The following is a 23,357-nucleotide window of genomic DNA, read 5'->3' on the forward strand; positions in this document are numbered from 1 at the left end:
GTACTGGGCAAGAAGATTTTCTCCACTTTCTTTTTTTTATTCTTTTATCTTCGGGGCCACTGAGGCACTCAGGCCCGGCCAGAATGTTTCCCACACCGTGCTGTATTTGTAGCTACTGACTGCGGACCATCCAGGTAAGGAGTCTGAGATGGTCCTAAGGAGGGGTGATTAGATGATGGCGGTGGAATAGCCTGGATCTCGTGAGTCACCACCTGGGGCAGCTCCAGAGAAACCACGGTTTCCCCGATCGACAGAAGACTGAGACCTGAACAAGATCTAATCTTTTCTGGGGACTTCCTGGGTGGTCCAGTGGCCAAGTCTCCGAGTTCCCAATGCAGGGGGCCTGGGTTTGATCCCCGGTCCGGGAACTAGAATCCCACATGCCGCAGCTAAACAATCCACAGTGAAGACAGAAGATCCCGCATGCTGCCACTAGGACCCAGTGCAGCAAAATAAGTTTTGTTTTTTTAAAGATCTGCTCTTTTTGTTTTGAAGACACAGAGATTTGGAGGTTGTTAGCGTAACAGCAACTGGAGTTCCTTTTCTTAGCTAATACACTAGCTTGGCTTCCCTGGTGGCACAGTTGGTAAAGAATCCACCTGCAGTGCAGGAGACCTGGGTTTGATCCCTGGGTTGGGAAGATCCCCTGGAGGAGAGAAACTGCAGAATTACGGTTTCTTCAGTATTCTAGCCTGGAGAATTCCATGGACAGTGGAGCCTGGCGGGCTCCAGTCCATGGGGTCACAGAGAGTTGGACACGACTGAGCGACTAAGCACGCCTGCCCGGCCACATTATATAAACCTGACACTTTTTTGAGAACATCATGGATTGCAGAAAGATTTTTTTTCCAGTTTACTCATGTTGCTTTGAATAGAAGCCTATGCGCAAATGTTTCTTTTTAATTTTGACTTTATGATGGAAACAACGCTCAGCTTGAGACCTGCCCTCCTAGATTTTGCAGGAGAAGGTACAATCTTGTTAACCACAGGCACAGAATTGTACAGGGGATCTCTAGAATTTATTCGTTTTGCAGAACTGAAACTTTGTATCTGTTGATAGAAACTCCCCCTTCTCCTCACCGCTCCAACGGTTCAGTTCAGTTCAGTTCAGAGGCTCAGTCCTGACCAACTCTTTGCGACCCCATGGACTGCAGCAAGCCAGACCTCCCTGTCCATCACCAACTCCCAGAGCTTGCTCAGACCCTTGAACCCTTGGCAAGCCGTAATTCTGCTCTCTGCCTCTGTGGGTTTCCTCATACACGTGGAACCACGCAGTGTCTGTCCTTCTGTGACTTAGTTCACTTAGAATCTGCCCCACTAAGATCCATCCATGTTGTTGTTGACTGCAAGATTTCCCTCATTTTTAAAATTCAAGAGTGTGTCTTATTAAAAAAAAAAAAGGCAACTAGATTTGGCAAGGCTATGGAGAAATTGCAACCCTCTACACTAATGGTGGGAATGCAAAATGACGTCGCTGCTGTGAAAACCAGTGTGGGTGTGTGCTCAGTCGATTTTGTTGTGTCTTGAGTCTTTGCGACCCCATGGACTATAGCCCGCCAGGCTCCTCTGTCCATGGGATCCTCCAGGCGAGAGTACTGGAGTGGGTTGCCGTGCCCTCCTCCAGGGGATCTCCCCGACCCAGGGATTGAACCCAAGTCTCCTGTGTTTCCTGATCCTGACCCAGGGATCGAACTTGAGTCTCCCACGTCTCCTGAATTGCAGGTGGATTCTTTACTGCTGAGCCACCAGGGAAGCCCCCCAAAACATTATGGAGGCTCCTCAAGACATTAAAAATAGAACTACCATACGATCCAGGCTTCTCCCTTTTAGGGGATTTTGCCCCAAAATTGAAATCAGGATCTCAAAGAGATACCTGCAGAACCATGTTCATTGCACCATTATTCATAGTATAGCTGATGTAGACAGAATCTTTAATGTCATTGACAGATAATGGACAAGGATATATGGAATATACCTTAATTCTTTAAAGGCTTTCAAGCCTTAGAAGGTGGGAAAGAGAAACTTAAAAATGTACTGTGCGTTACCACCACCTGCCTACGGCCCAAAATGAACTGATGCTGCAACTACTGTCTCAGTGAGAAAGAGAGTTGGAGTCTTTATATAATTTACAATTTGATGATTAATTAAACATGGAGATTCTTTCTCATGGTGGAATATGACATTTTGCTTCATTGATTACAGGAAAAGAGCAGATTTCAAAAGATATTATCTATGCCTAGGAGAGATGTCATTTCTAATAGCAAATCTTCTAACGAGTATATATTTTCAAAGATTCATTTTACTTCAGAATGGTGTCCCATCTCTTGTCAAATATCCTTTATTTCTCCTTGGATGTGTCTCAGTCTCTCAGTTGTGTCCAATTCTTTGCGACCCCATGGACCGTAGCCTGCCAAGCTCCTCTGTCCGTGGAATTTTCCAGGCCGAATACTGGAGTGGGTTTGCCATTTCCTACTCCATGATGAATCCATTTTTAAAAAAGCTTTTTTTTAAAATTTTGTATTGAGGTGTAGCCAGTTGACAATGTTGTGATAGTTTCGGGTGAACCTCAAAGGGACTCAGTCATTTTTCATAAAATATTCTAGTTAGCAAAATATTCAGATTTGGTTCTGTCCGAGATGTTCATAAGACATTTGATTCGTATCAAAAGTTTCTGTGTTCATTTTCTTCTTTTATTGGTGGCTGTGCAGGGTCTTCCTGGCTGCCTGCAGCCTCACCCTGGTTGTGAAGATTGGGGGAGGTACTCTGCAGTTTTGGTGCAGAGGCTTCTTCTTGCAGTGACTTCTCTCATTGTGAACACAAGCCCCAGGTGCACAGGGACTTCAGTAATTGTGACGCACAGGCTTAGTTGCTACCCAGGATGTGGGATCTTCCTGGACCAGGGATTGAACCTGTGTTCCCTGCGGACTGGCAGGTGAATTCTTAACCGCTAGACCACCAGGGCAGCCCTTAAAAGGTTCTTGATGTTTGGTCACATTTAGTCCTTTTCCAAATGCCCATGGAGACTTCTCGGTCCACACCAAAAGGTCCTTGGTATTTCGTCCCGTCCAAAATTGTTTGGCGTGGACCACACCTGCCTGTGGACATTTTCGATAGGACCGAATTTCAAGGACCTTTTGGTGTGGACCAAACGTCTTCTGGACCAAATGTCTGATGCACCAAATGTCCGATGAAAGTTTTAGACAGGACCAGGTATCCTGCAGGGAATACTGTTTTTTTAATTCCCTGTAAACCTTATCACTTTTGAAATACCTTCAAAAATATTTCCCATGCCTGTGTAAAAGAGTCCAGTGAATATCATATTTTAGTTTTTGTTGATCAGATTTTGTCCTTAGGAAAAAGATCAAGAGATGACGTAATGTTTTTATGACAACTTCTTTCAGCAACCTTTGAAATAGTGCAATGTAGCTTGTGTTTAACATATCCAATTAAACCGCGAAATGCCTGTTTCCTGTGTTTTCCTTTAAAAGGCAGCATCGAAAACATTCAGTTTATGCAGAGCATCAGTTCCACGTTAAAATCTGAGGAGCGTTTTTGCAGCCAGACTGGAAAGCAGTGTCGTGTAGTGCCTCTCAGCAAAGGTGACAAGTGCCATATGAAAAGGTTGGGAGAAGTTAAGAGTTTCAGATAATTCCGAAAAGGGCACTCGTGGCATTTCATCAAAAGCATCGGGTCGGTGGCTGCTGGGAGAGAGAGAGAGTCATCAGACAGCTCATCCATTAAAGCTTGTATCAAGGAGACGTGTTCCCAGCTGTACCATCAGAAGCAGAGATGAGTGAGTTTCTGCAGCATATTTCATCGCCCTGAAGGTGAAATGGGAAAAGGTCCCACGACCCACACATTGCTCTGATAGGCTGGCCTGTGGAATGATGTTTGGTTCGATTCCTTCATCCCAGGCCTGATTCCGAGTGCTTCTGTGGGTTCATGGACTTAATCTTCACTACATCTTTATCAGGGGCTTTCCAGCTGGTGCTGGTAGTAAAGAATCCACCTGCAATTCAGGAGACATGAGTTGGATCCCGGGGTCTGGAAGATCCCCCAGAGAAGGGAATGGCAACCCACTCCAGTATTCTTGCCTGGAGAATCCCATGGACAGAGGAGCCTGGTGGGCTACAGTCCATGGGGTTGCAAAGAGTTGGACATGACTGAAGTGACTTAGCAGGCACACACGCACATCTCTATCAGATGTTATGATTGTCTTGTTACAGATGAGGAAACATACAAAAAACAGCATGTGAATATGCTTTACGCTCAGATTTATGCCATGATGTTTTCATTAAAAAAGTTAGTGGATAGATTTTCACAGTCTCCGTGTATGACTTGTGTGTGCTGCCTACTGCACAGCTCCGGGGGTGACATGCACACTCCACCATAGGAAGCGGTGTTTCCTCTGTTTGTTCAGTGTGCAACATGAGCCACCATACATGGCAGCCTTGGTTAGATTGTGGTGTAGAAAGAGCTGGATATGTTAAGTCATCGATAGAACTTGTTATTTTGATTGGCCTGACAATGAGGGCTGGAGAGCATTGGTGAACTCAACCCAGGCATCGAATCCATGAGCTAGCATATAGACCTGAGGCACTTCCGGAGTGAAAGAAACGATATGAGGGTCCTGCTCATTCAAACAGAGATCAGATTGGTGGAGCTGGTTTATTGCACTCAAGGAAATAGGCACGTGGTTTTCTGTATGTGCACCAGCACTGTGATGATTTCTAAAGACCTGTGGCTTGATCCATGGTCCTCAGACGTAGTGACCTCATGTGTTGGAAGAAATGTCCCTTGTTAGTTGAGAGCTGCAGGGCCTGTTGCTAGGATAGAAATTTCCAGCATCTCAGATAGAGGTTGGACCTCTGGGTAAAGAAGACCCCGAACAGAGCCCCAGAGGGCCCACGGTGACCATCTAGGGTGAAAGTGTTGATAGCTCACTTGCGTCCGACTCTCTGCGACTCCGTGGACTGTAGCCCGCCAGGCTCCTCTGTCCATGGGATGCTCCAGGCAATAATACTGGAGCGGGTTGCCATTCCCTTCTCCAGGGGATCTTCCCGACCGAGGGCTCAAACCGAGGTCTCCTGCATTGGCAGGCGTGTTTCCTACCATCTGAGCCACCAGGGAAGCCCGTCTAGGGTGAGCCAGGAATAATCCTTCATTCCTTGAGTGCCCGAGGGTTTCAATGTCATCACTGCCTCTTTAAGTGCGTTCTTTTTGACTAACTCACGTCACCCCTCTGTTTTTGCAAAGGAATAATGATTAAATTTTGCCAAATACTTCATCTCTCATTTTTTTCCCCCTTAGAGATTATGTCCTAAGGAAATCTTGGGACATTTTGGACACTTGAATAGTTGAGGCTTACGCAGGCTTAGAAAGATATTTTAGGACATTAAGGGAGAAGAAAAACGAGAATGGCTTTGGCCCAGGAGGACAAAGCAAACAAATTTTTAAAAAACACAGAAATTAACATTTAGGTTGACTGTATCTTCAGAAATGTACACATTTCCTAACCTTTCCTGCCTGCGCATCATGGAGGTAAAAAAAAAAAAATCACTGGGTAACATGTTACATGACAAGGAGACTTAGCAAGGATTGTACAAGTTCAGTGTCTCTGCTTTAATGATAACACGAAACCCTACATTGAATGCCCTTTTCAATGTGTTCAAAATGTTTAACCTTCTTTAATTATATGTTAAAATTTTTTGACACTGTGTTTAAAGTAAAAGGAACACACAGTCAAAACAGTGATATTTATTTGCATCCTACTATTATTAGTTTAAATGCCAGTAAACCCCCTTCTGACCTGTTATCCTTTGTATTGTCTGCCCTTTTTATTTGCAGTCTAAGACTTCAGTGAGTTCTGGTGCAAAAAAAAAAAAAAAAATTATATGGTGGTATTGTTTTCCCATGACAATGTTTTAAAGGGCAACTCGTGTTAGGAAAAAAAAAAATATTTAAAGCTGTATTGTGCAATTTCCATCACAGCAATGTGAGAGGTTTTCCGGGACTATAAATGGTTCTGCCTGTGTATAGTTGCTTAAATTCAACAAGGATGACAATTCAAAGAGAACGGCCAAAAAGAAATGAGACAGTGACTTAACGTCTTCCCGCGGGAGAGGGGGTGGAAAAGGAGAGAGGAAGATTACTGTTGGATGTTGAAGCCAACCTTAATCATCCCCACTTCTGTTTATGGCGCATTTCTCTTAAAAGATGATAAACTAGAGGTCGGAGGACCAAAGTCACCACGGGTCGCAGCGTGGCAACTACCCCGTAATCGTCTGTCTTCGGGGATCTTAGAGAATGCCCGAGAAAGCGCTTGATGAATGCTCCTGTCCACACAACTATTTCATGCTGGGGCAGACAGCAGAGCCAGAATTTCTGACCTTCACCCCTCAGTGTCTCGTATGTCTAGAACGTGCAGGGGTCCAGTGTCAGATCATCACTAACATGCTCTAAAAATACATGGGTCTCTGCAGAAGATGGCCTCTATGCTCCTCCGCAGCCTGGAAGTTTCCTAGAAATGCCAGAAATCCCTTCCAAAGATGTGGTGATTTATCCTAGGAAGTGACAGGGCCCTTGGATTGTATTTCGATGAGATCTGGCCACCGCAAGCAGGAGCCCTAACAGCTGGATGGCGAGCTGCCCCTTCTAGAAATTGATGGCTGTGACGAAACTGGGTTTGCTAGCAGCCCTGGAGGCTGTGTTGGGCTTCCCTGATGGCTCAGATGGTAAAGAATCTGCCTATAGTGGGGGAGACGTGGGTTCGATCCCTGAGTTGGGAAGATCCCCTGGAGAAGGGAATGGCAACCTGCTCCAGTATTCTTGCCTGGAGAATTCCGTGGACAGAGGAGCCTGGCGGGCTACAGTCCATGGGGTCCCAAAGAGTTGGACACAACTGAGCAACTAACTTTTTCACCTTGGCAGCTGTGTTAATGCGCACTCTGGGAGCACTATATATACTTGGCATCGCCTGCCCAATTTGAACCATTCCAGAGTAGCATGGAGCAAGCCCTGGCCTTCTGTGTCCATCTAGACTGACCTCCCTGGCTGGGTTTCTCATTTCTCCGTTTTGGAGCATAACCACGGAAATTTGTAGCTCAGCTCGTAAAGAATCTGCCTACAATGCAGGAGACCCCAGTTCGATCCCTGGGTTGGGAAAATCCCTTGGAGAAGGGAAAGGCTCCCCACTCCAGTATTCTGGCCTGGAGAATCCCATGGACTGTACAGTCCATGGGGTCACAAAGAGTCAGACACGACTGAGTGACTTTCACTTTAACTTTTCACTTTCATGGAAGGAAAAGGTTTTGACCAAGTGAATGAATGGGACTCTAAATCACTAATTTTGAAGACTGAATTCCAACATATAAAATAATTCAATTTCCACGATGTAAGTCACTCCAGTGCCTGAGGATGGAAGATGGTGACAGCGGTTGCTGAATTTTGAGGCATCGTTATGATCGCACACAATTTAAATACATTTTAATTCTTCTAATAAGAGAAGATTACCTAATTAGAAAGTGTTTTGGCAGTACCACATTAAAACCCGTTCTGATGTATCTTTCCTACTGTTTTAATTGTAGTTTATAAGGACAAATGCAAACTGAAATAGTACCCTAAACCATTCCCTAGTTGGTAAAAGAATAATTTCCTGAACTATAAAATATGGATTTGCCAATGTGGGGAGTAAATCACATTGTCCTCCATTTTCTCTTATCTTGGCAGAGAAATAGAAGATTCCTTCCAACATAGAGCTTAACCCTCTGATTACCATGTGGTCCACTTTACTTGCCAATATTTTGTTGTTCAGTCGCTCAGTCATATCTGACTCTCTGCGACCCCATGGACTGCAGCACGCCCGGCTTCCCTGTCCATCACCAACTCTCGGAGTTTATGCAAACTCATGTCTGTTGAGTCAGTGATGCCATCCAACCATCTCATCCTCTGTGGTCCCCTTCTCCTCCTGCCCTCAATCTTTCCAGCCATTATCTTAGGTGTTAGAAAAGCAAGACATTTCCATCAAACACAAAATATGACATGGACTTAGAGCAGACTGTCCCTACTGACTTTTTTCTTTACATTACATGTGATATTACTAAGGATCATTTATTTATAATTTGCATGGGATCGCAGGGGATTCATGTTGACAGGAAAATGCTTTCAATCTGCCCTTTGAAACCTCAGAAATTTGAAATGAAAGCTTAGAATGAAATAGTGTCATATGTTTCTTGAGAGAGGCACTCGGTGAACGTTGACATTTTACAATTCAGTCTCACTGATGTTATTCCAGGTGGGAACAGAGGATACAAAGAGTGCAAGGCAATTGCCAACCGTAATTATTTTTAAAAAAGCATTGTAGGGTGGAAAATTGCAAACACACACAGAAGTAGAAAGACTGTGATATTGACCCCTCCGTGACCTCACCCCCAAGCTTCAGGCATCATCACCACCTTCAGATACAGTTGTAGTCAGGATGTTTTATAAGTTCCCATAGGCATGCCTGGATCAGAACATAACTGTTTTAATGTTGCAAGATAGCCTGCCCGAATGGTTGCATTTTTTTTTTCTCCTGGAGTGCAGGTATTTATTTTCATAGGGGTAAAGAGTGAAGATGATGAATAGACATAAAGTGTATCAGGGTTCTCTTTGTGTGTGTCCTACCATTGCAGAACTTACTGGCTTAATGCAGTACCCATTTATTTAGCCCCTGATCTTGACATTCAGGCTGTGCTGGGTGGCTATTTCCTGTCTAGAACTGCCTACGCAGATCTTGGCTCTGGCATCTGTATGAGGTTACTGGCTTACTATGCCTTCGCCTGTGACAGTGAGAACCTCGGGGTTCCCCGTCCATGTGGTCCCCTCATTCTCTAGGAAAGAAGCTGGTCCAAGCTTGTCCTCAAGCCTTGTCTGATCCAGTGGTTTCAACATCCGTAGGCGAGGGCAACCCCAGGTACAGATACGTTGCAAGTCTGTGCGGGTGTGTGTATACTACTTTCCATTGCAAACAAGTTCCATGGCCAAATCCAGAGGCAGAAGGTTGATCTGTAGATTCCAGCCGTCACGGGGACTAATTACAGATTGCCATCAGGACAGGACATGCGTACAAGGGAGGGAAAACCTGTGGCCAGCGTTACCATCTATTTCGTAAAGTTTTATCAATGAACGCAATCAAGTTGACAGCGGTGAAAATGGCAAAGTAAGGACCAGCATCATTTCCCTTCACCGTAAAATCAGTGAGACAGCTGGAAGAAGTCGTCAGAAATAACTTCAGCGTGAATCTGGAAATTAACCAAAGGCTTGCCACAATCCAGGCAACATTTGTTCCAGCAAAATGGTTGGATCTCAGTAAAAACAGTGGACTCAGTAGCATGGTAACTTGCTGAAGACAATCCAACATTCTGCAGTCTGGGAAAACAACAGCCCCTGGCTTCCCTAGCAGGGAGCAGAACGAAAGATCAGCCCGACCTTGAGCAAATGCTCATTCCTAAGGGACGATTTATTGGTCTGTTACTGACCTGACATGGAGCCTGCCCGGTGCAGAAAGCCTTCTCCAGGAGGAAATAAAATGCTGAAACGCGACATTGTGGGTGAGCATTGGAAAACTTGTGGTAAGAGAAAAAAGTTACGGTCAAAAAAGAGGCGAAGATGAAAGTGTTTTCATATCTATTAAAGGATATGACATAGAACCAACTATTGTTACAAAGATGGGGCTTCCCAGGTGGCACTGGTGGGGAAGAATCCATTTCCCAATGCACGATATAGAAGAGACTCCACAGGTATGATCCCTGGGTTGGGAAGATCCCCTGGAGGAGGAAGTGGCAACCCACTGCAGTATTTTTTGTGTGTGTGTGTGATCCAATTTTATTTTTTAAAATTAATTTGTTTGTTATAGTCAGAGGCTAATTACTTTGCAATATTATAGTGGTTTTTGCCATACACTGACATGATTCAGCCGTGGGTGTACATGTGTCCCCATCCTGAACCCCCCTCCCACCTCCCTCCCCATCCCATCCCTCAGGGTCATCCCAGTGCACCAGCCCCGAGCACCCTGTCTCATGCATCGAACCTGGACTGGCGATCTGTTTCATATATGATAATATACAAGTTTCAATGCTGTTCTCTTAAATCATCCCACCCTCTCCTTCTCCCACAAAGTCCAAAAATCTGTTCTTTACATCTGTGTCTCTTTTGCTGTCTCACATATAAGATCATCGTTACCATCTTTCTAAATTCCATATATATGCGTTAGTATACTGTATTGGTGTTTTTCTTCCTGACTTACTTCACTCTGTATAATAGGCTCAAGTTCATCTACCTCATTAAAACTGATTCAAATGTATTCTTTTTAATGGCTGAGTAATAGTCCATTGTGTATATGTACCACAGCTTCCTTATCCATTCGTCTGCTGATGGACATCTAGGTTGCTTCTATGTCCTGGCTATTGTAAACAGTGCTGAGATGAACATTGGGGTACACGCGTCTCTTTCAGTTCTGGTTTCCTCGGTGTGTATGCCCAGGAGTGGGATTGCTGGGTCATATGGCAGTTCTATTCCCAGTTTTTTAAGGAATCTCCACACTGTTCTCCATAGTGGCTGTACTAGTTTGCATTCCCACCAACAGTGTAAGAGGGTTCCCTTTTCTCCACACTCTCTCCAGCATTTATTGCTTGTAGACTTTTTGAAAGCAGCCATTCTGACTGGCATGAGATGGTACCTCATTGTGGTTTTGATTTGCATTTCTCTGATAATGAGAGATGTCGAGCATCTTTTCATGTTTGTTAGCCATCTGTATGTCTTCTTTGGAGAAATGTCTGTTCAGTTCTTTGGCCCATTTTTTGATTGGGTCGTTTATTTTTCTGGAATTGAGCTGCAGGAGCTGCTTGTATATTTTTGAGATTAATTCTTTGTCAGTTGCTTCGTTTGCTATTATTTTCTCCCATTCTGAAGGCTGTCTTTTCACCTTGCTTATAGTTTCCTTCATTGTGCAAAAGCTTTTAAGTTTAATTAGGTCCCATTTGTTTATTTTTGCTTTTATTTCCATTACTCTGGGAGGTGGGTCATAGAGGATCTTGCTGTGATTTATGTCAGAGCCACTCCAGTATTCTTGCCTGGGAAATCCCGTGGACAGAAAAGCCTGGTGGGCTACAGTGCATATGGGGTCGCAAGAGTCAGACACGACTGAGCAAGTAAACCACCACCATCACCACGGGCTTTTGATGTCACTTTGTTTTTTATTTCAACTTAGTGAACAAGCCAGCTATGTTCCGGCTACTCTTCATGCCTTGAATTCCCGCCTCTCCATCCAGTGACTCTTACCCACAAATCCATGAGCCGCTCTTGATCTTAGAATCATCTCCTTTTTAGGAAGCATAGTGTTTTCCCGTTTTAACTCATACCCACTGCTCTTGTGTCTTGTGTTATATGTGGATCTGAGATATGTTTCAGCTCCTCAGGGGGAGGGACCACTTTTTATTTACCTTTACATCTCTTTGTTGCTCAGTTGCTCAGTCTAGTTCTTGACCCCGTGGACTGCAGTACACCAGGCTTCCCTGTCCTTCAGCATCTCGTGGAGTTTGCTCAAACTCATGTCCACTGAGTCGATGATGCCCTCCAACCATCTCATCCTCTGTCATCCCCTTCTCCTCCTGCCTTCAATCTTTCCCAGCATCAGGGTCTTTTCCAGTGAGTCAGTTCTTTGCATCAAGTGGCCGAAGTTTTGGAGCTGCAGTTTCAGCATCAGTCCTCCCAATGCATATTCAGGACTGATCTCCTTTAGGATGGACATCTAGAATTTACATGTCATGTGAACAGAACGAGGCCTAAAACCTTCACAGGAATGTTTCATCATCTGTGGACCCTGGGAAGGTTATGCCTTCCAAGATCTGTGGACCAATTAATCCAAGGCCAGTCCACCCTGTCCATTCTTCCCCCTCTGCTCACATTGTACAGACCATTAAAAACACAGTGGTCCTATAGGAGTTGCAAACTTATATGCACATCAAAGCCTACACGTGACGTTTACAGCCGCAGTATTCGTAACTGCCCACACTTGGAAGCAACCACGGTGTCCTTCAGTAGGTCAATGGGTAAGTAAACTGTGGTCCTTCCAGACACTGGGATGTCATTCAGTGCTAAAAAGAAATGAGCTGTCCCGTCAAGGAAAGCTGTGCAGGACCCTTAAATGTGTGTTGCTGTTCAGTCACTAAATCGTGCAGGACTCTTTGTGACCCCACGGGCTGCAGCCCGCCAGGCTCCTCTGTCCATGGGATTCTCCAGGCAAGAATACTGGAGCGGATTGCCGTGCCCTCCTCCAGGGGATCTTCCCGACCCGGGGGGCGAAACCCACCTCTCCTGCATCGCAGATGAATTCTTTTCGGCTGAGCCACTGGGAAAGCCCAGCCCACTGCTTATGGGTACGTTCGTCCCCTCTGAATGAAAATTTGCCCCCTTCAGTCATGCTCACTACCTTCTGCGATTCTTTGCCCTTCCCCACCCCTATATGAGTCTTTGTCAGAACCTCTTTATGCCTCCTTCATGCGATGCAATGGTTTTTGCAGAGCAATCCAGAAAATTTCTTAAGGAGTCGAGGTGAAAGCATTATTTTTCCAAGCAGGATGCATTTTCATACCCTCTGCTCTCATCTGAGGCATCCAGAAAGTGAAGAAACTATTGACAGACTCCCCTTCAGCTCAGTTACCATTTAGAGTGGTTTCAAACTACCTTTGTAAAAATGGCTGTCTTAGGGACTCCCCTACCCCACTCCAGTACTCTTGCCTGGGAAACCCCATGGATGGAGGAGCCTGGTAGGCTGCAGCCCATGGGGTCGCGACTGAGCGACTTCACTTTCACTTTTCACTTTCATGCACTGGAGGAGGAAATGGCAACCCACTCCAGTATTCTTGCCTGGAGAATCCCAGGGATAGAGGAGCCTGGTGGGCTGCCGTCTATGGGGTCGCACAGAGTCGGACACTACTGATGCAACTTAGCAGCAGCAGCAGCAGCAGCAGCAGCAGGGACTCCCCTGATGGTCCAGCGTCTGGGGCTCTGCCTTGCAATCCAGGGAATGTAGGTTCGATCCCTGGTCAGGGAACTCAGATCCCACATGCCTCTTAGCCAGAACATAAAGCAGGAGAAATATGGTAACAAATTGATAAAGACTTTAAAAATGGCCCACATCAAAAAAAATCTTTAAAAAATAAATGGTTTGTCAATGTATGGCAAAAACTACTACAATATTGTAAAGTAATTAGCCCCCAACTAAAATAAATAAATTTATTTAAAAAAATAAATAAAACTAAAATTGTATAAAAGGAAATAAATAAATAAATCACAAAAAATGGTTTATTGAAAATAATGAATTATCCCATAAGAATCATAGTGATCTGAATTTATGTATCAGCATATGCAATTTTTCATTAACCTAGAAACCTCAATGAAATGATTGTGTCATACACACTTGTATCCACTTCTTCCTTTATTTTTTTTTTTTTCACTTCTTCCTTTAGTGGACAATTTTTTTTTTTAATTTTTCTTTGTGCTACTTAGAAATAAATATGTCATGGAATATCCTATAACAGCAGTTTCTAAACTTACCCTGGGTTCTAGACTCCAAATGATACATTGGTGTATTTGGGAATTTATATTTTTAGCAATAAAAAGTCAAAATGCAAACCTAGCTAGCTCTGGAAATAAAAATGCTGGAGTCACAGAGCAAAAAACGTGTTTTTTTTTTGTTTGTTTTTGTTTTTTTGCTTGAAATAGGCTTAAAATAACTAAAGTCTTATCCAAAGATAATAATAGGAATAAGGCCTTGGCCTAATTAAAGTCATTCCAAAAGATATATAACATGCATTCAACTTTCAGTTATCTAAAACATCAGAGACTTTGGGATTTGTGAATGATAATTAAACTTTAGTCATAGAATTAAAGCCTTAAAAACAGGCAAAACAATTTGTATGTGTTTGTTCTACCCTTCAAACAAATCGATAATTTAACTATTCCTTTTTTTTGTCTGAGTGGTTTCCACATTTGAAGGAGAGGAGACATGAAACAGTTTTCCTAAGGCTTGTTGTTTTGAAGAAGATGTAGATTTTCTAAGCAGAATCCATCTCAGCTAATGGTGATGCTATCCTAGCATCTAGATTTGAATGCCTGGTTTTACTCACTTCTTGAACTGCCTGAAATATCATAGGACTCGACTTAATATAGATGGTTAATGAACAAACTTCATAACTTTGGCGACTTAGAAAAGTAACATTTCTTAGGCATGTATGATGTGGTTTGTTTGCGTCAATAACCTATATATGCTTTGGGTGTGTGTCATTCAGTGGCTCTGATTCAGGACAGACCTTTACTTGAATGGGTTTATTTTCCTACTCTCGTCAGTTTCTTGTTTGAACTGTTTCTTCAGAAAGTTTTGAAGCTGTTTGTTGGAAGTTTTGGTCCTCAGCTCTTTGATACGAGTTCTGTTTAATCCCACATGTCAGAGAACCACAGGAGTAGACCTTCAGAGAAATATTTCAACTCTGCCCCAAGTCCCACGGACTTTGTCTCTGCAATGACCATGTATTAGTCAGCTATGTCTATAATAATGCTGTGTAACAAGCCAGTCGCATGCAATGGCATAAAAGTACACATATGTCCTCCTGTTCATTGGTCTGTGGGTCATCCAACATGGTTCTGCTCCATGCCATGCGACGGGACCCAGGCTAGCAGGGCAGAGGGCAAAAGAGCCCAGAGGTACAAGAGCAAACACATGCTGTTCTTCACATCTTTGCCCATAATGGCCATTTCTGTTCACATTTTGTTGGCTGAAGCAGGTGACAAGAAAGTCTACTTTTCCCAAGATAATTTTCTATGGCCAGGCAATGAATCACCAGCAGCTTAGCAGCTGACACCAACACCCGTGTTTTGATTCACAGTTCTGCAAGCCAAGGTCCAGCACAGCCCAGCTGGGTTCTCTGCTGTACATCTCACAGCGTGAAACCAGTGTACCGTCTGGGACTGACCACAGTTCTCAACCTGGGCTTTGAGCTCATCTTCCAAGCTCAGTGGTTATTTGCAGAGTTAATGCCCTTAATGTCCGCATGGGCTCCTCTGTCTTTAAACCAGCCATTGCAGGTCAAGTTCTTCTCTGCTTTTTCTTCTGTTCCATCCTTCAACTGATTGGATGAGACCCACCCAGACTGGGAGAGCAATCTGCTTTACTCAGAGGGGAATCAAATATGGACCTCATCCAGAAAACACCTCACCGACTTACCCTGAAAACAGTGTTCAGCTGAGTATCTGGGCACCTCAATGCCCAGGCAAACTGATACATAAGATTCACCATCAGAGAGCATGTCAAGTTCATGAGAATATTTGAAAGGAGAAGGGGGAAATGGCGCTGGAGACAGATGACAGGCAGGGGCCACTGTGTGGGCAGTCTCACTGAAAGGCTGTCCTGTAATCTAAAGTCACTGGGAAGCCATCCGTTCAGTTCAGTTCAGTTGCTCAGTCGTGTCCGACTCTGTGACCCCATGGACTGCAGCTCACCAGGCCTCCCTGTCCATCATCAACTCCTGGAGCTTGCTCAAACCCATGTCCATTGAGTCGGTGCTGCCATCCAACCATCTCATCCTCTGTCGTCCCCTTCTCCTCCTGCCCTCAATCTTTCCCAGCATCAGGGTCTTTTTCAATGAGTCAGTTCTTTGCATCAGGTGGCCAAAGGATTGGAGTTTCAGTTTCAGCATCAGTCCTTCCAATGAACACCCAGGACTGATCTCCTTTAGGATGGACTGGTTGGATCTCCTTGCAGTCCAAGGGACTCTCAAGAGTCTTCTCCAGCACCACAGTTCAAAAGCATCAATTCTTTGGCCCTCAGCTTTCTTTATAATCCAACTCTCACATCCATACATGACTATGGGAAAAAACATAGCTTTGACTAGATGGACCTTTGCTGGCAAAGTAATGTCTCTGCTTTTTAATATGCTGTCTGGGTTGGTCATAGCTTTTCTTCCAAGGAGCAAGCATCTTAATTTCACTAAATCAGAGGACAGGGCTGATCCCACTTAAAAGATCATTCTTAGTGCAATGCAGAGATGAGAGTCTTCAGCGTAGTCCTGGAGAATGTGAAAACTAGACAGATTCGAGAGTTCTTTAGGGGATGAAGTGGATAGGACTTAGTGTTTGACAAGATGCAGAAGATGAGGAAGAAGAAAAGATGCTTCCTACCGTGGGACTCAGGACAGTTGTAAACATTTTGCATATACACTGCAGAACTACTTCTGGATTGTAATCTGCAGATTGTCAGCGTTCCTCCGAGTTCACTACAGAACTTTTTACATTGTGTTCTCATTTTCAAAATAAAGTTGCTATCAGCTGTGTGTTTCTATTTATTTTTTGACCGTGCTGTGTGGCTTGTGGGATCTGAGTTCCCCACCCAGGGATGGAACCTACACCCTCAGCAGTGAAATCACAGAGTTCTAACCACTACTGTGTGTTCAGATGCTCAGTCATGTTCAACTCTGTGTGACCCCATGGACTGTAGCCCACCAGGCTCCTGTGTCCATGGGATTATCCAGGCAAGAATCCTGGAGTGGGTTGCCATGCCCTCCTCCAGGGGATCTTCCCCACCCAGGGATCAAACACGTGTCTCTGGTTTCCTGCATTGGCAGGTGAATTCTTTACCACTAGCACCACCTGGAAAGCCCAGGACCACCAGGGAATTCCTGAATTCTTATTTTATTGAGAGTACAAAGGATTTTTTTTTTTTTTTTAGAAACAACCTGAACATTCTGGGTGATCTGGCCAATTACCGCATGACTGAGTTTCTGTCATCTTATTTCAGAGACTCCATTTCAGTTTGCATCAACAATTGCATTAGTGTCCTCTGGGGGCCCTGTCACATTCCAATAAGCTGTTCGAACTAAAGTTTGATAGAACGTAATTTAGTTGGAAAAGTTTTGAGAGAAAGGAGTTGCCACCTGCTCCACGGTGATCGCAAATTCAGAAAATCTGTGTTTCCGAAATCAATGTCAGTAGCAAGGAGGATTCTTAGTTCACAATAATACATACGACATCTATATTAAAGATATAATTTCCGGAAACATCTCAGATGGCCACAGAGTATGGCTTGGAGGCTACACAGCAAGGGGCAGGCAGCCAACAAGGATCCATGTACTGTCAGTCACTCAGTCGTATCTGACTCTTTGTGACCCCATGGGCTGTAGCCCACCAGGCTCCTCTGTCCTTGGGATTCTCCAGGCAAGAATCCTGGAGTGGGTTGCCGTTTCCTTCTCCAGGGGATCTTCCCAACCCAGGGATCAAAATCCGGGTCTCCCGCACAGCAGGCAGATTCTTTACCGTCTAAGCCTGTGGATATACTTAAGCCCTGCAAAGAAAGTGTTGTTACCTACTGCTTGATATCTGTCAATACGAGAGAAGGGTCTGGGTCCTGAAACCAGACCCATTTGCTATGCCCAGCGTATCCACATACTACTTGTAAGCCAGGTCTGGCTGAGTGTTTCCTGACGAGTGTCTGTGGTTGGTGGAACCGGATCACTGGTGCAGCATCTTCAGATTTCTGTTTCAATGTCACCTGCCCTGACTCCACTCATTATTGACCAGACGATTTTTGCAGAAACAACTATTGCCCGTGGCCGGCGATCTTTGTTTATATGTCACTCAATCAGAAAATTCATCTGCATTAACATTCACTGAAAAAATTCTTCTCTGTTCAAAATTTCACAACGCGTCGCTTTTGACAATTTTACATTTATAATACACAGAAGGTTGGAACAAAAAGCTAACGGAGCAAAACGTGAACGATAATGACAACTGTACATTGTGTAATGAAACCTTGGTCAATTTTAACTTTCAACAGCTTCACACGGTGATGTTAATTGTCTCACTCTCTGAAAATGTATTGATACATCCCATGTCGATAACATTCCACTAACAAAAGCTGTATTAATAGGTCTCCGGTAAATAATGCGCTAAAATAAAATCATCCCATGAATTAATGAAACTGCAGAGGGAGACCTGGAGAAAGAACGTGTGGAGTGGGTGACCGGGACCAGCACAGCCCTCTCCAGGGTCTAAAGGATGGATTTTTCTGAGACAGAGCGGTGTGGAAGGATTGCATCTGAGTGGCGCTGAGGTCAGAGAGACCGATGCCAACCCTGGTTCCTCACCTCACCGAGGAGTCAGAACCATCACTCAACGGGGTCTCTCTTCTCAGAGATGAGCCCAGAGGAGGTGTTGAACGCTTAGGAGAGTGATAGCAGATGGAACTCTGGTGGAGCTGACACTTGGAGGCTTCACGGGGGGAGACGAAGATGAAGAAGAGCCACCCAGAAACACCCCAGGGCAAGGGGCAAACCTCTCTCGGAGACTGGCTGATCTTTTGCTCAAGACCCCCCGTGACTTTCCTCACCCACCCTAGATGAGCCAGGGATGGGAGACTGGAAGCCATCGATGCCAGGACAGATGGCGGGCAGCCTGAGACGCTGGGGTGTGGGGTTAGGGGCTGGGAGGAGAGAAGAACCAGGAGAAAGGAGATGAGTCCTGAGACGGGAGGCGAAGATTCACAGTGAACTGGCTGCTTCACCATTTCTCTGAGCTCTGATTGCTGCAGTTATCAGTTGGAATAAAGGCTTTTCACTAGTAGTTCAGTTGCAGTCGCTCAGTCGTGTCCAACTCTTTGCGACCCCATGGACTGCAGCACGCCAGGCCTCCCTGTCCATCACCAACTCCTGGAGCTTGCTCAAACCCATGTCCATTGAGTCTGTGATGCCATCCAACCCTCTCATCCTCTGTCGTCCCCTTCTCCTCCTGCCTTGAATCTTTCCCAGCATCAGGGTCTCTTCCAATGAGTCGGCTCTTCTCATCAGGTAGCCAAAGGATTGGAGTTCCAGCTTCAGCATCAGTCCTTCCAGTGAATATTCAGGACTGGTTTCTTTAGTAACAGAGACTCAAATTAAATGTGACTTACACAGTATTGAACGTGGCAGGTTTGGGGGTGGCTGCTAAGACTTTTTCAGGAGTTCAAATTCCTTCCATCCTGTTTTTTGGTTTGTTTGTTTGGTTTTATAATTTATATTTAATTCCAGCATGTGGTATCTATTTCCCTGAGCAGGGATCAAACTTAGGCCCCCTGAATTCAGAGCGAGGAGTCTTAGCCATTTGATCACCAGGGAAGTTCCTCCTTTTTTTTCTTTTTTTTAATCATCCTTCAATGCTGTTTTCCAAGATGACTCAAGAGCTTGTTTTGCAATTTGTATGTTTCCCCTTTCATTTCTTACTGGCTGGGACACGGTCACGTGAGCAAACTAAGCCACCAAGGATTCTGGGAAATGTAGTCTTTAGCAAGGATTCTGGGAAATGTAGTCTTTAGCAGGGTAGCTCTGTGCTCAGATAAGAAGTCTGTAATTATGAATGGAGTGCAGAATAGATATTGGTGCCATCAGCAGCCTCTGCTACCCTCCCTAATGACCTGCTTTCCAGCTTGTCATCAATCTCGTCTCCACTGTCATTTGAGTCTCATATGATATCCATGGAGGAGTAATTATTGTGTCTGTTTACAGATGAGGGAAAAAGTACTTCATTTGAGGGTGGCTGTTTTCAGCGGGAGAATGATGTGGTGACAAAATTGTAGGCAGAAGGTTGGAAAGGCATCAAGGAAGGGACGGTGAAGTATTATTTTATTTCCAGCCATTGGAAGCTCTTTAGTGTTTTCATGACTGTGGGGTCATGTGTGTATATACCTGTGTGTGTGTGTGTGTGTGTGTGTGTGTGTGTGTGTGTCTGAATCATGTGTGTATATACCTGTGTGTGTGTGTGTGTGTCTGAATCATGTGTGTATATACCTGTGTGTGTGTGTGTGTGTGTCTGAATGCATGCATTCATGTGCATGTGTGTGTCTGTATGTGTTTGAGGATGCCTTTGTGTGTGTTCATTACGAGGGCTGCAATTTAGTGCTATGGTTGAGGAAGCACGTGTCAGCTACACACTGGCGCTCACCGTGGGCACTTGATGTGGGCCTCTACAAGGATTACAATGTGTGCGGCTGCTGACCTTCAACACCCCCTGGGAGGAGCTTAGGGTGGACACCACACAGGAGGCACCCGTGCTCTGGGGAAGACTGGCAGGGCAGGTCTTCGGGGACCTAGATATTTTCAGGAGCTGACTCAATGAGCCAAATTCTTGCATCTCCTTATATCTCGAAAAGCGCTCAAGTCCTTTGTGGTGATGACTGCTCCTCATGACTAGCAAGAATTTTTCTACAAGAAATTATGTGTTTGATTGGCATGTATACCCCCTCCACCAAAATCACATCTGTACTGACCTTCCCCCTGCTTCTACGGAGCAGTCTCTCAGAGCTATCTGAGGTGCTGTCTTGTGGGCCGCAGTCCTCATTTGGCCCCAAAGAAAACCTAACTCGCACCTCTCACGTTGTGCATTTTTTTAAGGTGACAGGAGCCTTGGAAGGTTTGAAGAAAGGAGCTAATGTGCTTCAGAGATAGCATCACGGCTATAAGCAGCTGCCTCTGTGGGCTTCCCAGGTGGTGCAGTGGTAAAGAATCCGCCTGCCAAGCAGGAGATGTAAGAGATGCAGGTTCGATTCCCGGGATGGGAAGATCCCCTGGAGGAGGAAATGGCAACCCACTCCAGTATTCTTGCCTGGAGAATCTCATGGACGGAGGAGCCTGGTGGGCTACAGTCCATGGAGCTGCAAAGAGTCGGACACGACTAAGGACACACACACACACACACAACAGCTGCCTGTGTGTTTCACCCCCTTGGTGAGTTCAGGGGTCCAGTCCAGTGAAAGCAGAAACGTACAAGGTTTTGTCCTTAAAGCAAGTCGGTCAGTTTGTCACTTTATAGACAAGTGATGCTCAAACCTGTTTTCTTGGAAGGAATAAAACAGCTCCCCTTCTGTACAGCAGGCTGTAAAATGCCCAAGTGCTTCCTCTATTCCGGGGAGTTATCCTTCTGCACTTCAGAGAAGAAAAGTAAAGAACGTACTCAGAATCTCCCTTCAAGGATTGCAAGCATCAGTTTTTCTCTTTTTTTACAAAGTGCTCATTTTTCTCCCGGGATGCAGGGTGAGGAAATTACTCTTCGGCAACGTTGGAGGCTCCGGTGTGTTCACCGCCCTTCCTCAACTTCTGTCTGCACTGAGCATCTTTGCGAGAGGCTTGAGTGTCGTGTAACTTCAATCACGTTAGGATTATAAATGAATTCAGGCCGTAGCAGATGCAGCAAACAGGTTTCTTTCTTGAGATACGACATCTGTGCCAACCCATGTATCTTGGAAGAAAGACGACTGTTCTTTGCTTCTTACTGCCTCCGCGGCACTGTATCAAACACTCCATGATCAAATAAAGGATGAGACGGTGGGGAATGGAAATGATTTTCAGTCCCATGCCTGATGGCGTTGTGCACGATGGGTTTCACGGGAACCAGCTGGCGTAAAACTCAGCGTTCAGAAAACTAAGATCATAGCATCCGGTCTCATCACTTCATGGCGAAGAGATGGGGAAAAAATGGAAACAGCGACAGACTTTATTTTCTTGGGCTCCAAAATCACTGCGGACAGTGACTGCAGCTATGAAATTAGAAGACTCTTCAGTTCAGTCCAGTTGCTTAGTCGTGTCCAACTCTTTGCAGCCCCACGGACTGCAGCACACAAGGCCTCCCTGTTCATCCCCAGCTCCTGGAGTTTACTCAAACTCATGTCCATCGAGTTGGTGATGCCATCCAACCATCTCATCCTCCTCTGTCGTCCCCTTCTCCTCCTGCCTTCAATCTTTCCCAGCATCAGGGTATTTTCCAATAAGTCAGTTCTTCACATCAGGTGGCCAAAGTATTGGAGTTTCAGCTTCAGCATCAATCCTTCCAATGAATATTCAGGACCGATCTCCTTTAGGATGGACTGGTTGGATCTCCTTGCAGTCCAGGGGACTCTCAAGAGTCTTCTCCAACACAACAATTCAAAAGCATCAATTCTTCGGCGCTCAGCTTTCTTTATGGTCCAACTCTCACATCCATACATGACCACTGGAAAAACCAGAGCTTTGCCAGTGGTGGGTGGGGGCTACTCTCGAGTTGCAGAGGGTGGGCTTCTCATTGTGGCAGCTTCTCTTGTTGCAGAGCAGAGGTTCTAGGCCACTTGGTCTTCAGTATTTGTGTTGCATGAGCTCACTAGTTGAGGTTCCCAAGCTCTAGGGCTCAGGCTCATTACTTGTGGCAATATGTGGGTTCAATCCCCGGGTTGGGAAAATCCCCTGGAGAAGGGAAAGGCTACCCACTCCAGTATTCTGGCCTGGAGAATCCCATGGACTGTATAGTATATGGGGTTGCAAAGAGTCGGACACGCCTGAGCGACTTTCACTTTCACGGGCTTCGTCATGGGATCTTCTCAGATCAGGGGTCAGACCCATGTCTCCTGCATTGGCAGTCTTTACCAGCGAGCCACCAGGGAAGCCCATCATTCATTTTCTTACTCTATACAGCTGCATCCTTCCTTGGCAACCTCCCTCCCTCTCTCTCTCTCCCCACCGCTCCCTCGTCTCGCACTGTTGCAGAAAACAAAGACTCGTGACAAGGGTCAGGTACCACACCTGCTTTTACAAGTCCACGGCTCCCAGTCATGTGACCCTGTACCCAGGTCCCTTCTTAGAGGTGGATGTACAGACGGTGCCTCCTTGGAGGGTTGTGACATGCTGTGATTAAAACACACACACACACACACACAGCGGTAGAGTGAAGTGGTTTCAGCCTCTGGATCGCAGGCCCCTCACAATTTAGCATCTATGAATACCCCTGCACCTTTGGCCCGCCCTCTGGAAGATTCTGTATCTCTTCTGCACGATGATGTCTTCCATCCCCCATGTTCACAGTGTGGCTCCTGTGTTCCCGTCTCCAGCCCTTGCCCCTTTCCCTCTGACTCTGACCCAACCGAGCATGCAGAGCTTCTATGACTGATGCTCCTTTCACTTGTCATAGCTCATCTCGAATCTTCTTGTGCCCTTGAGCCTTCTTTCTGTCTTGGTAAACGTAAAAGTGTCAGGCGCTCAGTCATGTCCAACTCTTTACAAAACTTAAAGCCCACCAGGCTCCGCCATCCCTGGGATTCTCCAGGCAAGAACACTGGAGTGGGTTGCCATTTCCTTCTCCAAGGCATGAAAGTGAAAAGTGAAAGTGAAGTCCCTCAGTCGTGGCCGACTCTCAACGACCCCATGGACTGCAGCCTATCAGGCTCCTCCGTCCATGGGATTCTCCAGGCAAGAGTACTGGAGTGAGGTGCCATTGCCTTCTCCCAAACCACCTCTTACTCATGAGTAATTGCATGACCATCTTCTGATTCC

This window comes from Giraffa tippelskirchi, chromosome Y (assembly GCF_054371585.1).
Source record: "Giraffa tippelskirchi isolate mGirTip1 chromosome Y, T2T-mGirTip1v1.2.pri, whole genome shotgun sequence".
Lineage (NCBI taxonomy): Eukaryota > Metazoa > Chordata > Mammalia > Artiodactyla > Giraffidae > Giraffa > Giraffa tippelskirchi.